Below are 19,360 nucleotides of genomic sequence, written 5' to 3' on the forward strand. Positions count from 1 at the left end.
AAAATGACCACCTCCACGACCACGGCCTCTATTTGGACGACCATGTAGCTCATAGCAGTAAGCTTTGATGTGGCCCAGCTTATGACAGTGGTCACATATTTTAACCCCACAAGGTCGAGGCTGAGTTTCTTGAGCAGAATTAGGAGACGAGCTTCCAAGAGTATTAGGTTGTATCACAAGTGCAGATCGTATAGCTGTGTTCGTAGAAGAAGACATAGTGGTTAATCGAGTTTCTTCACTAAGAACCAAAGAAATAGTTTCATCAAGAGTTGGCCACTCCTGTGTACTAAGAATAGAAGAGCGTTGATACTCAAACTCTGGGTTTAGTCCATCCAAAAAATCCACAAGTCGCTGTCGCTCTATCCATTTGCGAAACACATCAACATCACCAGGATGATTAGGGATAAAGGGACTATAAAAATCAAAATCGTTCCACAATTTTTTTAATTCTCCAACATACTCTGTTACAGATCGGGAACCCTGATTAAGTCCTCGAAGCTCTCGCTGGATCTTATGGGCATGCATATTATTGCCTTTATAAGAATAAGTTATGGCTACAGCCTGCCATAACTCATAAGCATTCGTTAGTGCTTCAACCGTATGAGCAACACTTGGTACCATAGAGGCAAGGAGCCATGCTACCACCTGAGAGTTATTAGAATTCCACTGTCTAACAGCTATCCCATCTCCTTCTGGCCTTTTTGCAGTAACACTTATAAACCCCTCAAGATGTGAGAATCCAAAATTAGACGAACATGTCGCGTCCAACTTAAGTAGGTACTCGGCCCATCCAATTTGACCGGGTTAGTTTCTAGGGTGATCTTTGAAAACTCACTACCCGAGATACGAGATTCCATCATCCTAACCATTAACTTTTCTAAATCCTCCATGGTTAAAGGAGTTTTATCACCCATAACAAAAACTTAAATGATCAAGTAAACAAGAACAATCTTGAGGGAGGAAATTGAAGTTTTCTCACCAACGATCTGAGATAAACTCAGATGACGAAAAAATATCGAATCTATGCTTCCATGAAAGGTGCCTTGATAATATTCATAAACTCCAAAACAGGACGCTCCATTGTTGCTCCAAAAAAAATAGCATCTAATAAGGGATGAGAACCGTTTTCAACCCCGTGGTTCTCGGGTGGAAACGGTGGTGGCATCGATGGCAGCGGCGGTAGCAGCGACGGCAGCGGCGGTAGCAGCGTCAACGGTGGCGATTGCAGCGGCGATGGCAGAAGCAGCGACAGCAGTGGCGGCGGCGATGATGGCAGCGGCAGCGGAGGCGGCGATCATAGTGGAGAAGGCTCAGGCAGCGGCGGCGGCGACGATGGCCGTGGCAGCGGCGGTGGCGACGATGGCCGTGGCAGCGGAGGCGGCGATCATAGCAGAGGCAGTGATCATAGATGAAGATGACAGTTCCGGGGAAGAGGCGCCGATGATTTGAAGGGATGTGAGAGAGAGAGAGTGAGAGATTTAACAGAAATGGAGAGTGGCTTTCAAGGTTTGCAGGGATCCATAGAGAGAGCAGTGGCGATGGTTTGAAGGGGAAACAGATTCCACTCTGTTTGAGAGGAGAGATTTGAGTTGTGGACGATCGGCGGTTGAAGAGGTTTAGGGATTGAGATGAGGCGGAACAGAGCACTCTGTTCCCTAAATATGCTCTGATACCATGTTGACAAACAGAAGTATAAACAAAAGAAGAATAGAAAAGAGGGTGAAGACGAAGATTTCAGAGGAAGAAGAATTACTTCTCTAGGACCAAAGGGTCCTTTTTATTAATTTTCATGGGCTCAATTTAGGAATTATACAAATATATTTCTCTCTAATTAGACGATTGCATTCCTAATCAGAGGGATTCAATTTAAGAATTATACAAATATATTTTCCTCTAATTAGACGATTGTATTCCTAATCAGAGGGATCTACAGCTTATTTCAACAGATATAGAGTTCACAGTGTTCCTATTCATTAGCTTATTGATTTGTTTATGCATTTACACATTTATATAACTAGAGGTTTGATTAAATTCAGCATATGGATCAGTAGGCTTGATCGTTTCATATAAATGCAGATTATCATACCTAACAGAAAATGATAATTAGAAGAAAGTTATATTAAATCAAGACCAAGAGCTATAGCAGATTTTTCATGTAGAGGGTTCCCCTTGATCAGTCGATGGAACATGATATATTATTTTCTTAAAACCACTGCTCAAAGGTGTCTGCAAGCAAATATCTGGTTTCAAGAAATCAACAGGTTACATGTACTGTACAAAGTTAGGCAAAAAAGAAAAGAAAAAAAAAAAAAAAGTAATTAATATCTTCACAATTGTTCATATACAACCATCAGAAGTACTCGTAAAAAATTATAACTGACATATGATAGTAAAAAAATATACCAGTAGTTGGAAGAATTAAAACTACTACACAATAGTAAAAAAGATATACCAGAAATCTCAAAAGGTTCATAAAAAAGAAAAATAGAAGTAATGCATCAGGTATTATTTTAGGATACAACTAAGGCTCTGACAATGTCACCAGGATGAAATGACAAATACATATCCACTTTATCAATTTCAGTTGCACGAACATCGTGTTGTCTGTTAAAATAAAGCAATCAACATCCAAAACAAAAGATAATTTTGGTAACATCTGCAAGAAGTCAGCATAAATGGCATACAGAATTCAGCCATGAATTATAACATCCGTAGATGTCCATTTTTTTTTTTTTTTTGGTAAGATAGATAGCCACTGTTGAAACAACTATTTTTCCATGAAATATAAGCACAACAAAATTTCTACTTCCATCATGCATGATCCAAAATAACCAGTGAATGGAAGTTTGTAATTTCCTTAGCATCATTACCTTTGTTGAAGTCAAGAGAACCAGTAAGCACAAGTAGCAGTAGCAAAAGTGAGAATGTCTAGATGGAGGAGACAAGTATGGCAATCAGGGAGTCAAGATACTAGAAATGGTTGGTGCAACTATTTTATATGCTTTAAACATGCCAGAAATGCCAAAAGATCAATAAATTAAATTAAAGAGTCACTAAAGAAGAGGAAACATTATAAATCGAAAATAGTTAATGGTAATTCTACGACTCCCTCCATTTTGGAAGCAATTGATCTTAGACGATAACCGATGGTAAATTTAGAATTATAAAGCCAGTCCTGAGTCAGTAGAATAACTCAATAAAGATTGTTGTTTATGTCTATCATATTTGAAATCACACCATATGTCAAAGAAGAATTACATAAAAAATATTAATATCTTACTCCCAATACAACCGAAAACAGTTCATGTTTGTTGAAGAAAATATTCTAGAAAGGTTCAGTACAATAAATAAAAATCTGAGCTAAAGGATGAGTTGCAGGGCCATGACAAAACAAAATCCTTGCTCTGTGACAGTCATGCAAAACATCATCCATTTTCTTTATTAAAAAAAAAAAAAACTCCTCAAATATCAAAATAGCTTAATTTTGTGCATTACGCACTACCTAATTATGCCTGTAAACTTTTCCCTTGTAGCTTTGGCATCAACACACATTATATCAGCTGAAGCCATCCTGGGCATCACTTGTCACCTGTCAAAATAGAAAATAGCTTACATATTTATTTGGTACAATATGATAGGACTTAATAGTGCAATCAATGTATTAATTTAACAAATATAATGTTATCCTGCTTGGGAAGAAAGTAGACAATATACAATGATGAAGACCATTTGCAGTGTCGACAACAAATTAGGAGTTAGGGGGATCTAGAAAAAAGATAAAAAAAAAAAGAATAATAATAATAATACAACAGCAACCAAAATAGTCTGAAACATTGAAAAAAAAATAAAAAGAAATAAAAAGAAAAAAGATAACTCATGAAGAACCTCTTCACCGTCGTCTAGGATAATTAGATGACTATTACTATATTATATACATCTGATGTATTCAATAACAATTTAGGACCTCATCTAAAAAAGCTAATCGAAAGATATTATCTGAATTTCTTATCCTCTATAAGTACCCAAAATCTTTTCAACAAATAAGCAATATGAGACTACATACATACCCGCACAGATTCTCATATACTCTCCCTATTTAAGCCCTAGCGTCTTCGTCAGTTAAGGATCCAAATTCGTGCATTCATTCATAAACACCATGATCAGCCTATGATTAACATCTATAATTCTATGCTGTCAAGATTCACAGACTCGGTACTGGAATTCGTGTCGGTTATCGGTCGGTATGATACGGTATTATACCATATCGGACTGTATCATACCGTACGATAATAAAAAAATAAAAAAAAATCCTACTATAGATACAAAAAAAAAAAAAGAAAATCGGGTTGAACCGTACCAAACCAGACCAAATTGTCTGGAATTGGACAGTTCGGGCCGATACCGTATCGAACCAACCGGTTTAGTCCGATTCAACCTATTTTCCAAAAATTTGGCCTGAATCAGGCTGACTCCCCATCGGAATGGTTCGGTATGGGGTATACTGGCCGGTTCGGACCGGTATAGAATACCATGCATGCTGCAATATCTTCCAGTACATATAGATTATGGACCGGATCCGCTTTGATATCATTTGTAACAATCCAGGATCTCATCCAAAAAAACTGATTGTAAGATATTATTTAGACTCTTTGATCTAAGTACTCAAGATTTTTTTCATAAATAATTAATATGGGACTAAATATATGCCCATACGTGATCTCACGTAGTTACTCTGTTTTTAGCAAAGCCAGTTTCTTCCTTTCTGACAGGTGATTTAAGTTGTAGAAGCAAAAGAATCCCCACAGATTGTCGCAGATCATACAAGAGAAGGAAGCTCCTTAACGATGTGGCTGATATCGGGGTTCTTCAATTCGTCATTTTTAAGTTCTACAGCAGCTACACCCTTATGTGACTCATCTCTAGAATATGATCTACGGACAAGAATGCTTCCCAATCTAACCTTTTTTCCCCTACGGCAAAGTTACATCTTACTTTCATTAAAAGAAAGAAAATATATTTCATCTCATTGACTGAGGGTTAGAGTTACGGGCACGTATAATTTCCATCCAGACATCCAAATATAAAGATAAATATGCTCTCCTTTTATCTTGTATTGTTCTCTTGTAACAGTAGCACTTCTCTTCCAATGGATGAAAACAGCTATTAATATTTGCCGGCGAAGACGACAAAAAAAAAAAAAAAAAAAAAGAAAGAAAAAAAAAATGCCAGAAAAAGATATTAAAAAAGAAGAAAAAAAAACAACAGCAATAGAAAGAAATAATAGCGAGGAAGAAAGAGTTTGCTTGTGTTTGGGCAATTCAACCGACTCTCAGATTTCAACTTTCAATCGACCTCATAAGCACCAACTGCCGACTATCAATTTGCTTGCCGACCAACAGTTGGCTATCCTCAACCATCAACAAACTCCAACTATAACAACTCGACTAATTTCAGATCGATGACCATCGGTATATCAGAGTTGCCGACCAATGGTCATTCAGACTTCCACAACTATCGACATACGATCGACATATGATATATTCTGATTACCGACATATAATCAGCTTATCAGAAATTGCCAGCGCAGAAAGCGCATAATGGCCAGAACATAATGGCCAGAATATAATCAGTGACGAGTATAACCACCCATCCCACGATCACATAATATCGGAATAAACAGAACCCACGTGTCTAACCATTACAGATGGTTACTAACTATTCGTCTATAAAAGGAGATAAATGAACAGCATTTGGTAAAGACTCTTGAAGGCTGAAACTCTGCTTCTTTGAATATTCATCTGCTGTTCATTACTCCCCACTGACTTAAACATCGGAGGGTCCTCATTGGACATAATTTCGATCAGTGCGGACTTCATTTTGTAGGTGTTTTTCACCGGTGATGGACATAACAGAGGATTGGATGCAACAGATTGGTGCACCAGGTAGGGAGAGAATATGAGCAAACATGGCAAAGATCAGAGCTCAAAATAATTCTACAGGATCCACGAGGCAATCTTCCCACCAGAAAGATCTCCCTCCACCTCTATTGGCAGAGCCCAGCTCTTCGCATCCTATAATCACTGCGAACGCACAAATTGCTGCTCTAATACAACAAATGAAATTGTTGACGGAGACGGTCCACATTTTTCAACAACAACTGACGCAACAACAACAGCAACCACTGGCGGAGGAATTGGTGGCTCATTCAGTACCATTCAGGCACAGTCTTTATCTTTAGAATGACGACCATCTCGATGTTCTCATCGAGTCGAGCAATCTTGTTCTCGACATTCTCATCATGCTGCTCATCCTTCACGGCGATCTCCTTTTTCTTCCCATGTATATTACAACAAGAAGGGAAAAAAGCCGCATGCACCTTTTCCTTCTCCATCTTTAAATTCCTTAAGAGATTTTACCTCTAAATTTTTCCAGCAACGATGGCTTGATAACTACGAGCGTAAGTTCAAGAAGATCGACCGCCAACTTGCCTGACTTCAAGTAGAAGGACAAAAGTCTTCCAATGACTATGACTTCTACACTGCCCAACCTCTCTCTCAATGTATCCTAGATGAGCCGATCCCATCTCGATTCAAAATGCCGCAGATGGAGCTATATGATGGCTCCACTGATCCAATTGATCATTTGGAGAGCTCAAAGGCTCTCATGATGATTCAAGGGGCAACCGACACCCCCTTATGTATTAGTTTTCTGACAACTATTCGAAAAGCTGCTCGAACTTGATATTCTGGATTTCAGTCGAAGAGCATAAAATCCTTCGAGCAGCTCGAGCATTTCTTCGTGGCCCATTTTAGCACTAGCCGAAAGGTGCCACAAACATCAGATAGTCTCTTTTCCATCAAATAAGGTGAGACAGAGATATTGAGAGATTTCGTGGCTCGCTTCAACATGGTCATGCTTGAGGTCAAGGATCTCAATAAAGATATGACCATCTCAACCATAAAAAGACATCTGAGGGGATCTAGATTCACCTCCTCTTTGGATAAGACTCTCTCTTAGACTTATGCTGAACTCTTAGTGCGCACATACAAGTGTATTCGCACGGATGAAGGCACTTCTGACCAGTGCCAGACAGAAAAAAAAATCAAAAAAATAAATAAAAAAAATGAAGCTCCGATCAAACCAAATCGGTCAGCGATTAATAAGCGAGCTTCACTCCAATGATGGAGTCCAAGGTCGAACAACTATGGCAACATGTACAACTTCTATACTCCTCTTTCTGCTCTCCGTACATAGATCTTAATGAAGATCGAAGGAGAGGAGTATCTTCGACATCCCCTGTCGATGAAAGCGCCATCGAGGAGTCATGACAAGAAGAAGTATTATCAGTTTCATCGTGATCACGGTCACGATATCGAATAATGCATACAACTCAGAGATGAAATAGAAGCCCTGATTTGATGTGACTACCTCAAAAAATTTTGATGAGATCGTCTGACTCAACCTCCCACCGACCAATAGCTCCAGCCACAAGCTGAGAAATAATCAACAATCGACCAACGACGGGAATGATCAACATGATCTTTGAGTGACCGAAGGACTGGGGGCAACTTCTGAAGAAGAGTCGACAAAAAAATGATGACTTGATAATGTAATCTTTTTTTTGAAAAATAATGTCCAGAGAATACAAACTCCCCATGATGATGCTATCGTCATCTCGACAACGATAGCAAACTAAGATGTAAAAAAAATTTTAGTCGATAATGAAAGTTCAATTGATATTTTTTTTTACTCGACTTTCTCCCGAATGTGACTACCGACTGACCGACTCAGAAGAGTTTCTACACCATTAGTCAGTTTTACCGAAGATGCAGTTACCGTGGAAGAAAAAATTACTCTCCTACTAACTGTGGGAGCAGATCCATAACAAAGTACTATACTCCTGATATTCACGATCGTCCGAGTTCTATCGGCCTACAATGTCATACTTGGACGATCTGGACTTAATACCCTGAGAATGGTAGTCTCAACATATCATTTATTGGTCCAATTTTCAACAAGAAATGGAGTCAGAGAAATGCATGGAGATCAACAACTTGCTCGACGTTGCTTCATGGTCTCTACAAAAATAATCAATCTGAAGACTCTTTATCCATCGATAAATTGGACTAAAGAGAAAATGAAGAAAGGGATGAACAAACTGAGCAACTGGTTTCTATCCCATTAAAAGAAGAAGATCCTGAGAAAATGGTTAAAATTGGATCACAATTATCTGATCCGGAGCGATAACAATTGGTAAATCTACTAAGAGCAAATATCGATATTTTTGTTTAGTCGGCAACCGACATATCAGGAATTTTTTTGAAAGTAATAACCCACCGACTAAATATTAATCTTAAAATTAAGTCGGTGAGATAAAAGAAGAGACCTTTTGCTCCTGAAAGACAGAAGATCATCGATGAAGAAGTCGACAAACTCCTTGTGGTCGGCTTTATCAGAGAAGCTAATTATCCCGATTGGCTCGCCAATGTAGTGATGGTGAGAAAAGTCAATGAAAAATAGAGAATCTGCATCAACTACACAAATCTAAATAAAGCTTATCCGAAGAATAATTTTTCCTTACCAAAGATCGACTAACTAGTTGATGTGACTTCAGGATATCGACTTTTGAGCTTTATGGATACTTTTGTAGGCAATAATCAGATTTGGATGTCATCCAAAAATGAAGAATACACTGCCTTCATAATCGAAAAAGGCATTAACTATTACAAAGTAATGCCATTCAGTTTAAAGAATGTCGGAGCTACTTATCAACGGCTGGTCAACAAACTGTTCAAAGCACAAATTGGACGTAATATAGAAGTCTACATTGATGATATGTTGGTAAAAAATCTCTAAATCTTTGATCATGTTCGAAACTTAGAAGAAGCCTTCGACACACTTCGACGACATTAGATGAAATTGAATCTGACTAAGTGTGCATTCGAAATAACTTTCAAATTTTTTATGTCACAACGAGGAATTGAAGTTAATCCTGAGAAAATAAAAGCTATCATCAATATGAAGTATCCAAGCTCCAAGAAAGAGATACAACAACTCATTGGAAGGATCGCCGCACTCAGCCAGTTCATCTCAAGGTCGGCAGAAAGGTGTTTATCCTTCTTCAAAATTTTGAGACAAGCAAAAGATATTTGATGATCAGATGAGTACCGACAATCCTTAGAAAATTTAAAAAGATATTTGACATCCCACCATTACTTACAAAATCAAAGATGGGAGAAACTGTGTATCTCTATTTGGTGATTTCGATAGAGGCAGTTAGTTCAGTATTCGTCTAAGAGGATAAAAATCAAATTCAACTGCCGATTTATTATACCAGCAAGATACTTTATAATGCTAAAATAAGATATTCAAGAGTGAAAAAGATGATCTACGCTCTGATCATATCATCACAATGACTTCATCCATACTTTCAAGTACATCCAATAGTCATCTTAATAGATCAGCCATTGAAGGCAATTCTATACCGACCTGATACTTCAGGTCGAATGGCGAAATGAACAATAAAACTCAGAGAGTTTGATATTCAATATCATCCATGACCATCAATGAAGGCACAAGTTTTAGCTGACTTTATCGCCGAGTACACCATATTCGATAATAATCTTGAGGATGAACTCAACAATAAATCGAAGCAAATTGAAACTCCTGAGACTGACTTAGCATCGATGTGGGTGCTACATATTGATGGAGCATTCAACGTATAAGATAGTGGAGCCGGTCTCATCCTCACCAATTTTGAAGAGATTGTAACTGAATATACCCTTCGATTTAATTTTAAAGCTTCAAATAATCAAGTCGAGTATGAAACTCTTCTAGTTGGCTTGAAGATTGCCAAGAAACTTGATATCGATAACTTGAAGGTCTTTACCGACTCACAATTGATTATTAGACAAGTTAAGTATAAATTTGAAGCCCGAAACCCTATTATGATGAAGTACCTTCAAAAAGTGAAAGATCTTACATCGATCTTGAAATATTTTGAGATCTCTCACATTCTAAGAGCAGAGAATGCTCAAGCTGATGTACTTTTCTGACTCGCAACTACTTCATTCAGCTTGTTGGGTCGGACGTTCATCGAATGTCTCGAACAATTGAGTATTGCTAAAATCGAAGAAGTACTGTAAATCAATGATGAGTCAAGCTGGATGGACTCGATCATCCAGTATTTGACTGATGAAACTCTACCTACAGATCTCTCAAAAGTCAAACGACTATGATGGATGGCCTCATAATATATTTTAATGAACGAACAACTCTATAAAAAGCCATTCTCTCTTCCCTTGCTAAAGTATTTGAAACCAACGGATGCCGACTACGCACTTTGAGAAGTTCATGAAGAGATTTGTAGAAATCATTTGGGAGATAAATCATTGACTTATAAAGTCATACAACAAGAATATTATTGACCCACCATAAAGAAAGATGCAGCTAAACTTGTCTGAAGATATGAACCATGTCAGAAGTATGCTAATATACAACATCAACCGATCAGCCAGCTGATATCAATTGTTCCACCATGGCCCTTCGCATAATGGAGAATCGACATACTTGGTCCTTTTCCTCCGACATCTGATCAGAAAAAATTTATAATTGTTGCTATTGATTACTTCACCAAATGGGTGGAAGCTAAATCTTTGGCACAAATCACCGAAAGTAAAATGAAAGACTTCATTCAAAAATCAATCATATATAGATTCAGTCTACCACATACCGTCATCACCGATAATGGTCGATAATTTGACAATCAGAACTTCAAAAAATTTTGTGTAAAATTTCATACTATGCATAAGCTCACCTCAGTCGGTCATCCACAGTCCAATGGTAAGGTGAAAGTAACAAACCGAACAATCTTACATGATCTCAAAATCAGACTGAATGAAGCTAAAGACCTCTGGATGAAAAAATTATATCTGATCTTATGAAAATATCGGATAACTCATCATATATCGACAGGAGAATCGTCGTTCAACCTAGCTTATGAAACTGAGGCGATGATTTCACTTGAGATCGGATTGCCATCAGCAAGAGTGGAAGAGTATAATGAGTCGAGCAATTCTGAATGTCAGAGAGCTGACCTAAACTTACTTTCGAAAGTTTGATAGTAAGCTCAAATTCGGATGGCAGCATATCAACAAACAATAGTTTGATATTATAATGCAAAAGTCAAGCCGAAGGTCTTTCGTCTAGGAGACCTGATCCTAAAAAAAATAGAAGTTTCAAAATCTCTGGATCAAAAAAAATTATCTCCAAATTGGGAAGGACCCTACAAATAACAGAGACACTTCGTCCAGACGTATATCGGCTAAAAATTCTAAATAGGACAATTATCCCTTGGACTTGGAATGTCAATAATTTGAAGATATACTATCAATAAAGTTGTACATATATGATATTCAAAATAAAATATTGCGACTCTAAATCTTGAAATCTTCAGTCAACTACAAGTCATCTACAAAAATAGCATCAGATCGACAAATAATCGATCAATTTTTACTGACTATATCTTGATTTTTTACTGTAAAAATAGACTTAAGTCAAACGATGATATCAAATTGATAAATAATCGATCAGCTTGTACCGACTATATCTCGATTTTTCATTGTAAAAATTGACTTACCGACTATATCTCGATTTTTCATTGTAAAAACTGACTTACGTCGAATGACTACTCATGCTGACTTAGCTTTAGCTAAGTGGAACATTATGTCGACTCGATTTCGATCAAGTAGAAAATGCACCAACTTAACTACGATCAATCAAAAGATATTCGACTTATCACCATCTATCAAATACCTAAAGTATACAAGCTAAGTCGGTTGACACCCGATTAGCGGATAAATTTTACTATGATTATTGATTGACATTCAATTCACCGATGGATGATCGATAATCCGACCATTATTCAACAACATTGACAGTACAAGTGTAAAAAAAGATTCCATGAAAAATTTTTTTGCATTCATTGAAGAAGAGATTACAAATTAGACCCAAGGTCCGATTATAAAATTGGACTTATTGTTCGATTACAAAAAAATATATATATATATATTACACCAGTCACTAGTCAACTTCTTCTTCACCTTGCTCCGATATAACTTCGGTGGTTGGAGCAAATTTTGGTGTAGTCAGTGCATCTCCTTCATTCTGTGCGGTGGTCTCCTCAGCAATCTCTTCACCCAAACTAGGGGGAATGATGCTGCTCAAATCCAAATTTGGATATAATTTTTTGACTATATCTCTACCATCCTCGTATCCGACACAATAGGAGGTGAATCCGCCCTCAAGAATTTTATCCTTGAATTTTTGTGATCTTTTGAAATTCTTGATGGCTAGACTCAGAGCACCTTTCGTCGATTCAGCTTCTTCCTTGGTGGAGGTCGACTCTGCATCAGCCAGTGCCAACCTCTCTATGGTGGCCCGATGCTTTTTGTGCTCCACCTCAAGCTCTTCTATGCATCCATCTCTCTCTCTTTGGAGCCGATTGATGGAATGTTTCTTACTTTTGATCCGGGATTCAAGAGACGTGATGCTCTATTGAGCCAATCCTAATTCGGCTTTGGAGGACTGTAGTTCGGCCATCATGTGGGAGATCTCTTCCTGAAGCATCTTCTCCCGTTTGGCTGTCGCTTGGAGTTGTTCAATGGCAGCAGCTTTCTCGACATTGGCAACCGCCACCTTGTCCATCCACGCCCAACAAAGCTCGATGATTTTTCGATATCCACTCTCTTGAGTGTGCATATCATGTGCCCAGTGAAAGAAAAGAACAAGTCAAAAAAAAAGAAAAGAAAAAGAAGAAAGAAGTCAAACTTACCCCAAGCATCATCAGGTAAAAGGAAGAGAACATTTCGAACACTGACCGATCTTTGCTATTCTCTCTATCAGTCAGGAGAAGTGCAGCTTCGATGAGTCATTTAGTCAATAATGAATTGGCCAAGGCCGACTCACCGATAGGGATTCATATGTCAAAGAGAGTGGGAAGGCCCACCAATGATCCATTATCGACAGAAGTAGCCGGTGCCTTTCTTCGGTCCCTAATCGGCAGTCTTTCACTTGAAACTATCAAAAAATTGGTGCTCGACTACACCTAAGACTGCACCACTTGAGGAATGACTTGCATAGTAGCAGATAGTTTTAGTTTGACCGTGACTGCAAAATCGACCCGAACCCCGACTGATGGAGCTGCTGATGGTTCTAATGCAGTATTTTCATTGCTGAAAATTGTGTCCCAAAATTAGTCATCAGTTTATTGACGGTTGAACTTATTATTATAATTATATATGAATTATTAAATTAATAAATATTATTTAATTTTTTTATTACTGTGTACATCTTATTTTGAACTTCTGTTATATGATGAAGTTCTTAAGACTATTTGATTCGATATATCATTTAGTTCTTAAACCTTAAGTTCACGATCAAATAATATACTATTATTAGGATGATAGCTATATCAAGTATAGGTCGTTGTATGCCATATACGTTGGTTGTCCTTTTAACCAAAGAGTATGGAGACACTGGTATGGCATACAAGTGAGATATAAGAGTACATCTCACTGAATGTGACCAACTGCTGAGTACTCTGCTGTCAAGAGTAGCTTACGAAGGATATGAGTATAAGTGTCCCTCCGACCTGAGATCACCACGGTGACTTGCAAGCAATTCACTGTGCTTTGATGTCAGACTCTCTGAATTTTTAATTCAGTGATAAAAAATTTTTGGACGCAATCAAATACTTGAAAAATCGATGTGTAAGTCAAGATGAAATTGACCCCTCCAAATAAGTAGGAGTTAAAGTATCAATGTATTTCAATTCAGTAAAACCTCGACTGGAATAATCCATGTGATGAATTTTGAAAATTGAAATATAATGTGGATGACCATATCAGGGTTGACAGTTAAACCCTAGGTCACTTTGAGTATTTGGGTTAAAAAAATGAATTATACGATAACCATATGTCAATAAGTTCTTGAATAATGCTTCGCAATCTTTCGACCTATCCAGACGTTGGGTATCATTGCTAGATGGTCACTTTGATTGACATGGAAAGATTATTTTTATACTACCGACTTAAGTTCGAACTTATGAAGTCACACTCAAAAAAAGTTTCTAACTGATTATATGGCTGATCAACGATTAAAAATCATTCTAAGATAAAATAGTCAATTCGATTGATGATTAATCCCGTGCAAAAATTATAATAAATTAATTCACTAATTATTGGTAAATTGTAGGAGGGTTGATTAGTAATTAGATTACTAAGTAGCTCAATTTGATTGAGCATTGAGGTTTAGATCAAATCTAATTAAATTAGATTCAATTTAATTTGATCTAATTAAGTTATGAGATGGTCTAATCGCTAAGGGTGTTTGATTTCTGAATTAAGCAGGACTTAAGCTCGATTAATTTTTGATTTGATTAAAATTTAATCGAGACTATTTACTACCTAATTAGATTAGGTTTAGTGATCAAATTAGATCTAACTTAATTTGGTTGGGTTGAGAATCTAATTAGATGAGAAAATAATTCGAATTCAAATTTCTTGCACCTCCTTTATCTGCGCCCCGTTATTCTTCATGCGAGAAAAAAATTTTATTTGAATTTTTCTCATGCTCAAAAGCTTTTTCATGTCTATATTTGATTCTTTTTGAATTAAAAATTGATTAATTTAAATTTGAGTTCAAATAGATTTGAATTTGAATGAAAATCTAGAGTCCAAATTGAGTTGGACTCTTCTCTTCACGCCATCATCTTTCTCCATGCATAAAGTATTTTTGCAGAAGATTTATTCTGATGTTGGTCAACCCCTCTCTAAGTTCATAAGATAAAATAAAGTTTGATTCAAAATTTAATTCAAATTTGATTTGAATTAGTGATAAGGATCAACCATCGTTTGAAATTGAATCAAAACTACCTTTTCCTTATCTTTATCTTCTATGGGATGCCACCCTTATGAAGGAATCAGTTTTGTGTGAGATTAGTAGTAATTTTTAGCATGAGAAATCTGAGAGTTGGGATATGAAATGTTGAGAGTGGGTTGGATTTTTGTGCATGAGAAATAGAGGTTGTATTCTTCCTCTCGAGCGTGAGGTGTAAGGTCTAAGGTTTCAACTCTAGATTTTATGAGAAAAAAAATACAAGAGTGAGTCTTGTTCAATCTTCCACACCACCACCTCCTTGTAAAGCTTCATCTTCTAATCCGAAATAGTCTAGAAGATCCAAAGAAAAGAGCTTGGATCAGCCATCTAGAGCTTTCGAAGCGAGCTAGCACTTCTGTGAAGAAAGATCCGATCAGGACTTCGAATGGACGATCTGTAGAGGTCGGATGATGTGTGCGGCTACTCGACATCAATGAGAGCTTCATACTATACCTATCAATAGTAGAAATCATCGATCCATAAAAAGGTGATGAGTTCTGAACTTAGTCGATGTGATCTAAAGGTTAGATCAGATTCAGGATATCGATGTGATCGATGTAATTTTTTTATTTTATATCAAATTATATATATAATTTTTTCATATTATAGATTTTTAATGGATAGTTTAGATTTGATCCAAGATATGTTTAGAAGATTAAAGTATTTAATATTTTATTTTTGACTGTAAAATTTTAAAAATACATGCTTTGAACTATCTATTTTTCCTTCAATGGTATCAGAGTGTGGTTTCTGATGACATAAATTTTTTTACATATAATCTGATATTACATATATTTAGATCTATAATTTAATTTAGATTAGATCTGATATATGATATTTAGATCTAAAATTAATTATAGATTTGATCACACAAACTAATATAAGTTTGTCCTGCTGTAAGGTTTCCTCCTTACAGTACAAAGGTTGTCCTAATTTATGCTAATCTTTATAAAATCTAATTTTAATTATTTAAATTAGATTTAAATAATTAATTTAGAATCTTAGTATAGTAATCTGATTGGATAGATCCTCATAGCCATCTGATCATAAGAGAAATTAGAGTTTCGCAACTCTATTTATCTATTCGATGGGATCTCTTATGGCATGTAGGGATGCTGTGCGGTCTTTTTCATGATGATGAATAATAAAAAAATTTTAAAATTTTATTTTAGATCTAAAATAATATATATTAGATCTAAAATTTATATTTTGATCATTAGATAATTGATTGTAAAAATATTTTATAAAATTAAAAATTATTTTCAAACACCAAATCCAAACCCATGTCAACCCAAAATTTTATTAAAAATTAGGCAATCTAAATTTGAGAATCAAAGATCTAAGGTGTTAATTTCATAACTCATGGGTTCATGTGTTTGCTCGAGTCAAATCCATTTAACTGGGTTAGATCTAGGGTTAGAAATCATTGATAATGGATCATGTTAGTAATTGATCAAATCTAATTAAAAGTTAATTCTGATTGGATCAATTTCTTCTCTTGATCAATTTTAATAGTGATAGTTGGTTAAGTCTATATCTTTGATTAGACTAATATGGACTTTGATCGTAGCTCTGTGGTCGAATCTAAGTCTATAAGTTGATCAAATTGAAAATGACTAACCAATTGGTGTCTAAGGTAAGTATGACAACTTTAATCGGTGGTCATTAATTGAGAGCTACTCATATAGATTAAATCTATGTCGAGTTAATGACATATCCCTTCCACCGATCTCACTTATCTGACCAACATGATGAATTATATTTTGATTAGATTACTTAATAATTGGGGTTGACCAATGCTAACTAGAAAATCAATATGACTGATTTAAGTGCCCCTAGTTCAACCTGTCTCTACGGGTGGTACCCCAAGCCTCTTGTGATTGAACTTTTCTTTGGCATGGTCCAGAGCGGAAAGTTCGGGTGCCAAAATCTGGTATCGGCTGTCATTCGTTCGAGGACGATCTTTCTGAGATGCTTGTGGCTTTGTTTCAATAGGCTGCTTTCGAACGACAGTTGTGACATAAGACGTAGCCACGGTCACTTTTCGTTCCAATTTTAGCGGATCAAGATATCCATTCGCTCCAGTAGAAATTGTAGCTATTTGTTCTTCCATCGTGAGAGGTTCTGATTGGGATTGTTTAAGCAACTCGCGTAATCGTTGACCTCTTTCCAATTTCTTCTGAGTAGCTTTATCGAGATCAGAAGCCAAAGGCTTCTAACTCTGAGAATTTTGCTAGTTCTAATTTGTTGAAAAGTTGATCAATCAATCAATCAGTATGCAAAATTGGGTAGCTAGCGCGCTTCGACTTGACTCGCTCGCTTATGGTAACCGAACTCTTTACTAGCAAGAGGAGAAAAGTCAGCTTTACCGATGCTGATTGAACGAAGGAGTCGAGCTTGTCTTGCCACGAGCCATAGGGCAAGGGGTGCTTTCAGCCAGCTTCAGACTTTAGATTTTGAAGAGAAAGAACAGCCTTAGAAAAAGTTGATACTGATCCCGATTCGTATGTGGATTTGGATGCCTCAGTTATTAGTTGGATATGCTGGTTTAGAAGAAACGGGAGCTATTGGTTCGGAAGAAAGAAGATATGTTAGTTCGGCGGATGCAGGTTCGGATTGAGAGAAAGAAAGAGCAGCCCTGGGCTCCGCTTTAGCTTTTTATTATAATTGCTTTATCTGCTCCTCTTGATTCTGGTTGAGAATATACCCGCTAGGATAAAGGTAGACTTTATCTACGTTTTTCCCAAAAGGTCTAGTAGTTCAGTAAAATAAAGAATCCGTCAATCAAGCTGGAACTCTAAAGAAAGAAGTAAGGTCCTATCATAAATATATTTATAATAAGAAAGCGTAGAAAAAGATTCGTTGAGGTGTGATGAAAAGGTTTGGTAAAAAGCAATCAAAGCGTATTCGTATAAAAGTCTTCAAGCCTATGATAGATAGGAATCCTCCATAAGCATACTATAGGAGTACCACGGGATGGAAATCGAACAGGTAATAAGCAATTATGTACCCTCTAGGAGTTTGACAATCACATGACGAAGAAAGACTAGCTATATACATAGCCAAGGGCTAGAAAGATTCTATCTCTATGTTCAATAGTCCCCACTGATTGCCTAAATTTCAAGAAGAGGCTTGATCACGTGCTTGGGAAATAAAGAATCTTAGCCCTTTTCTTACCTTGGGACTGATGGACTTGGAAAAGAGTACAGAATCAAGTATTTAGAAGTTGAAAAAGGACCATCTGCTTTTCTTTTGCTTTCTTTTTCCTTAAAAAATTCGATACTGCTGCCTCAAAGGAAAGGGGATTGCTAGTCAGATTAGTTTCTTAGAAGTCTTAGCTCATTATCCACCATATAGCATAAATAAATGTGAGCGCTGGCCACAACCTCGCAAGAGTATACATCAGAACTAGACTTTGAAAGGTAGAACATGAGACTGCCTATACGATACGCATGGGGATCCCCTTTGACTCATAAGAATCTCTAGAGCATCTGGATATGCTAGAACAAGTATCTCGGCCCGGCCATAATCAACTACTTTCTAGTCAGTTTCCGTCCTCTTCATGACTTGATGAAGTCAGTGGAAGGATCTATGACTGGTTGGCTGGACCAGCTTATACCTAATCTTCTTTAATCTGATTTGGTGAAGTCAGTGGGAGGATTAAGATTAGGTCAAGTCTTTTCTTATCTCTCAATTTCACTAATTAAATCTTCTAAAATTGTTAGGTCTTTAAAAATGAAATAGTTTTGGTGATAACTAGATCATTGCATCCCATTAAGTTGGGTGATAATGGGTCCAATAGCTTAGATGATTATTGGAGGTGCCACATGTCTAGTGCTTATCTAGCTGTCGGAATTATCATTCATAATATGTTGATTTAGTTGTGTCTTTCTGATGATGGTCAGATTGGCCGAGCCACACTCGGGCCTGGTCACTCGTTTGTTAAATACACTAAATTCTGACATGTTAATGGTTGGACCTAACCAAAACTTTCATTGAAGGTGCCACATGCCTGCTAAAGAGGTGTCTGGGACAAAATTGAATGCTAAAAATTATTTGGTAAAATAATTGGTTAAGAACCTACCCATGGGTCCATAAGGGTTGGCCGAGCTACACTCGGACCCATGTGCAGTCCATGTGGATTATAGTACCTACTAAAAAAGTACTGTAATTTCTCAAATTGAAGGTAGAGGCTATCAATTCGAATAAAATAGTGAAAGAATATTTTGACTAAAATCTATATCTTTAGGCTTAATCAATTCATATACTAATTAGGTTTTGATTTTTCTTTTGCAGTTATGGCCACCACCTTGTCACTCCGATCACTATTAGATAGTGATAAATTGATGGGACTAAATTCGATAGCTGGTATCGAAAGCTTAAAATAGTTCTGGAGTACGAACGGATCTTGTATGTATTGACA

The 19,360-nt window shown here is 36.8% G+C and overlaps 1 pseudogene; it reads right to left on the minus strand.

The window, feature by feature from the left end:
• Positions 1–19,360, minus strand: part of LOC140855422 (uncharacterized) — a 54,886-nt pseudogene that overhangs the window by 26,656 nt on the left and 8,870 nt on the right.

This window comes from Elaeis guineensis, chromosome 2 (assembly GCF_000442705.2).
Source record: "Elaeis guineensis isolate ETL-2024a chromosome 2, EG11, whole genome shotgun sequence".
In the NCBI taxonomy this organism is placed as follows: Eukaryota; Viridiplantae; Streptophyta; class Magnoliopsida; order Arecales; family Arecaceae; genus Elaeis; species Elaeis guineensis.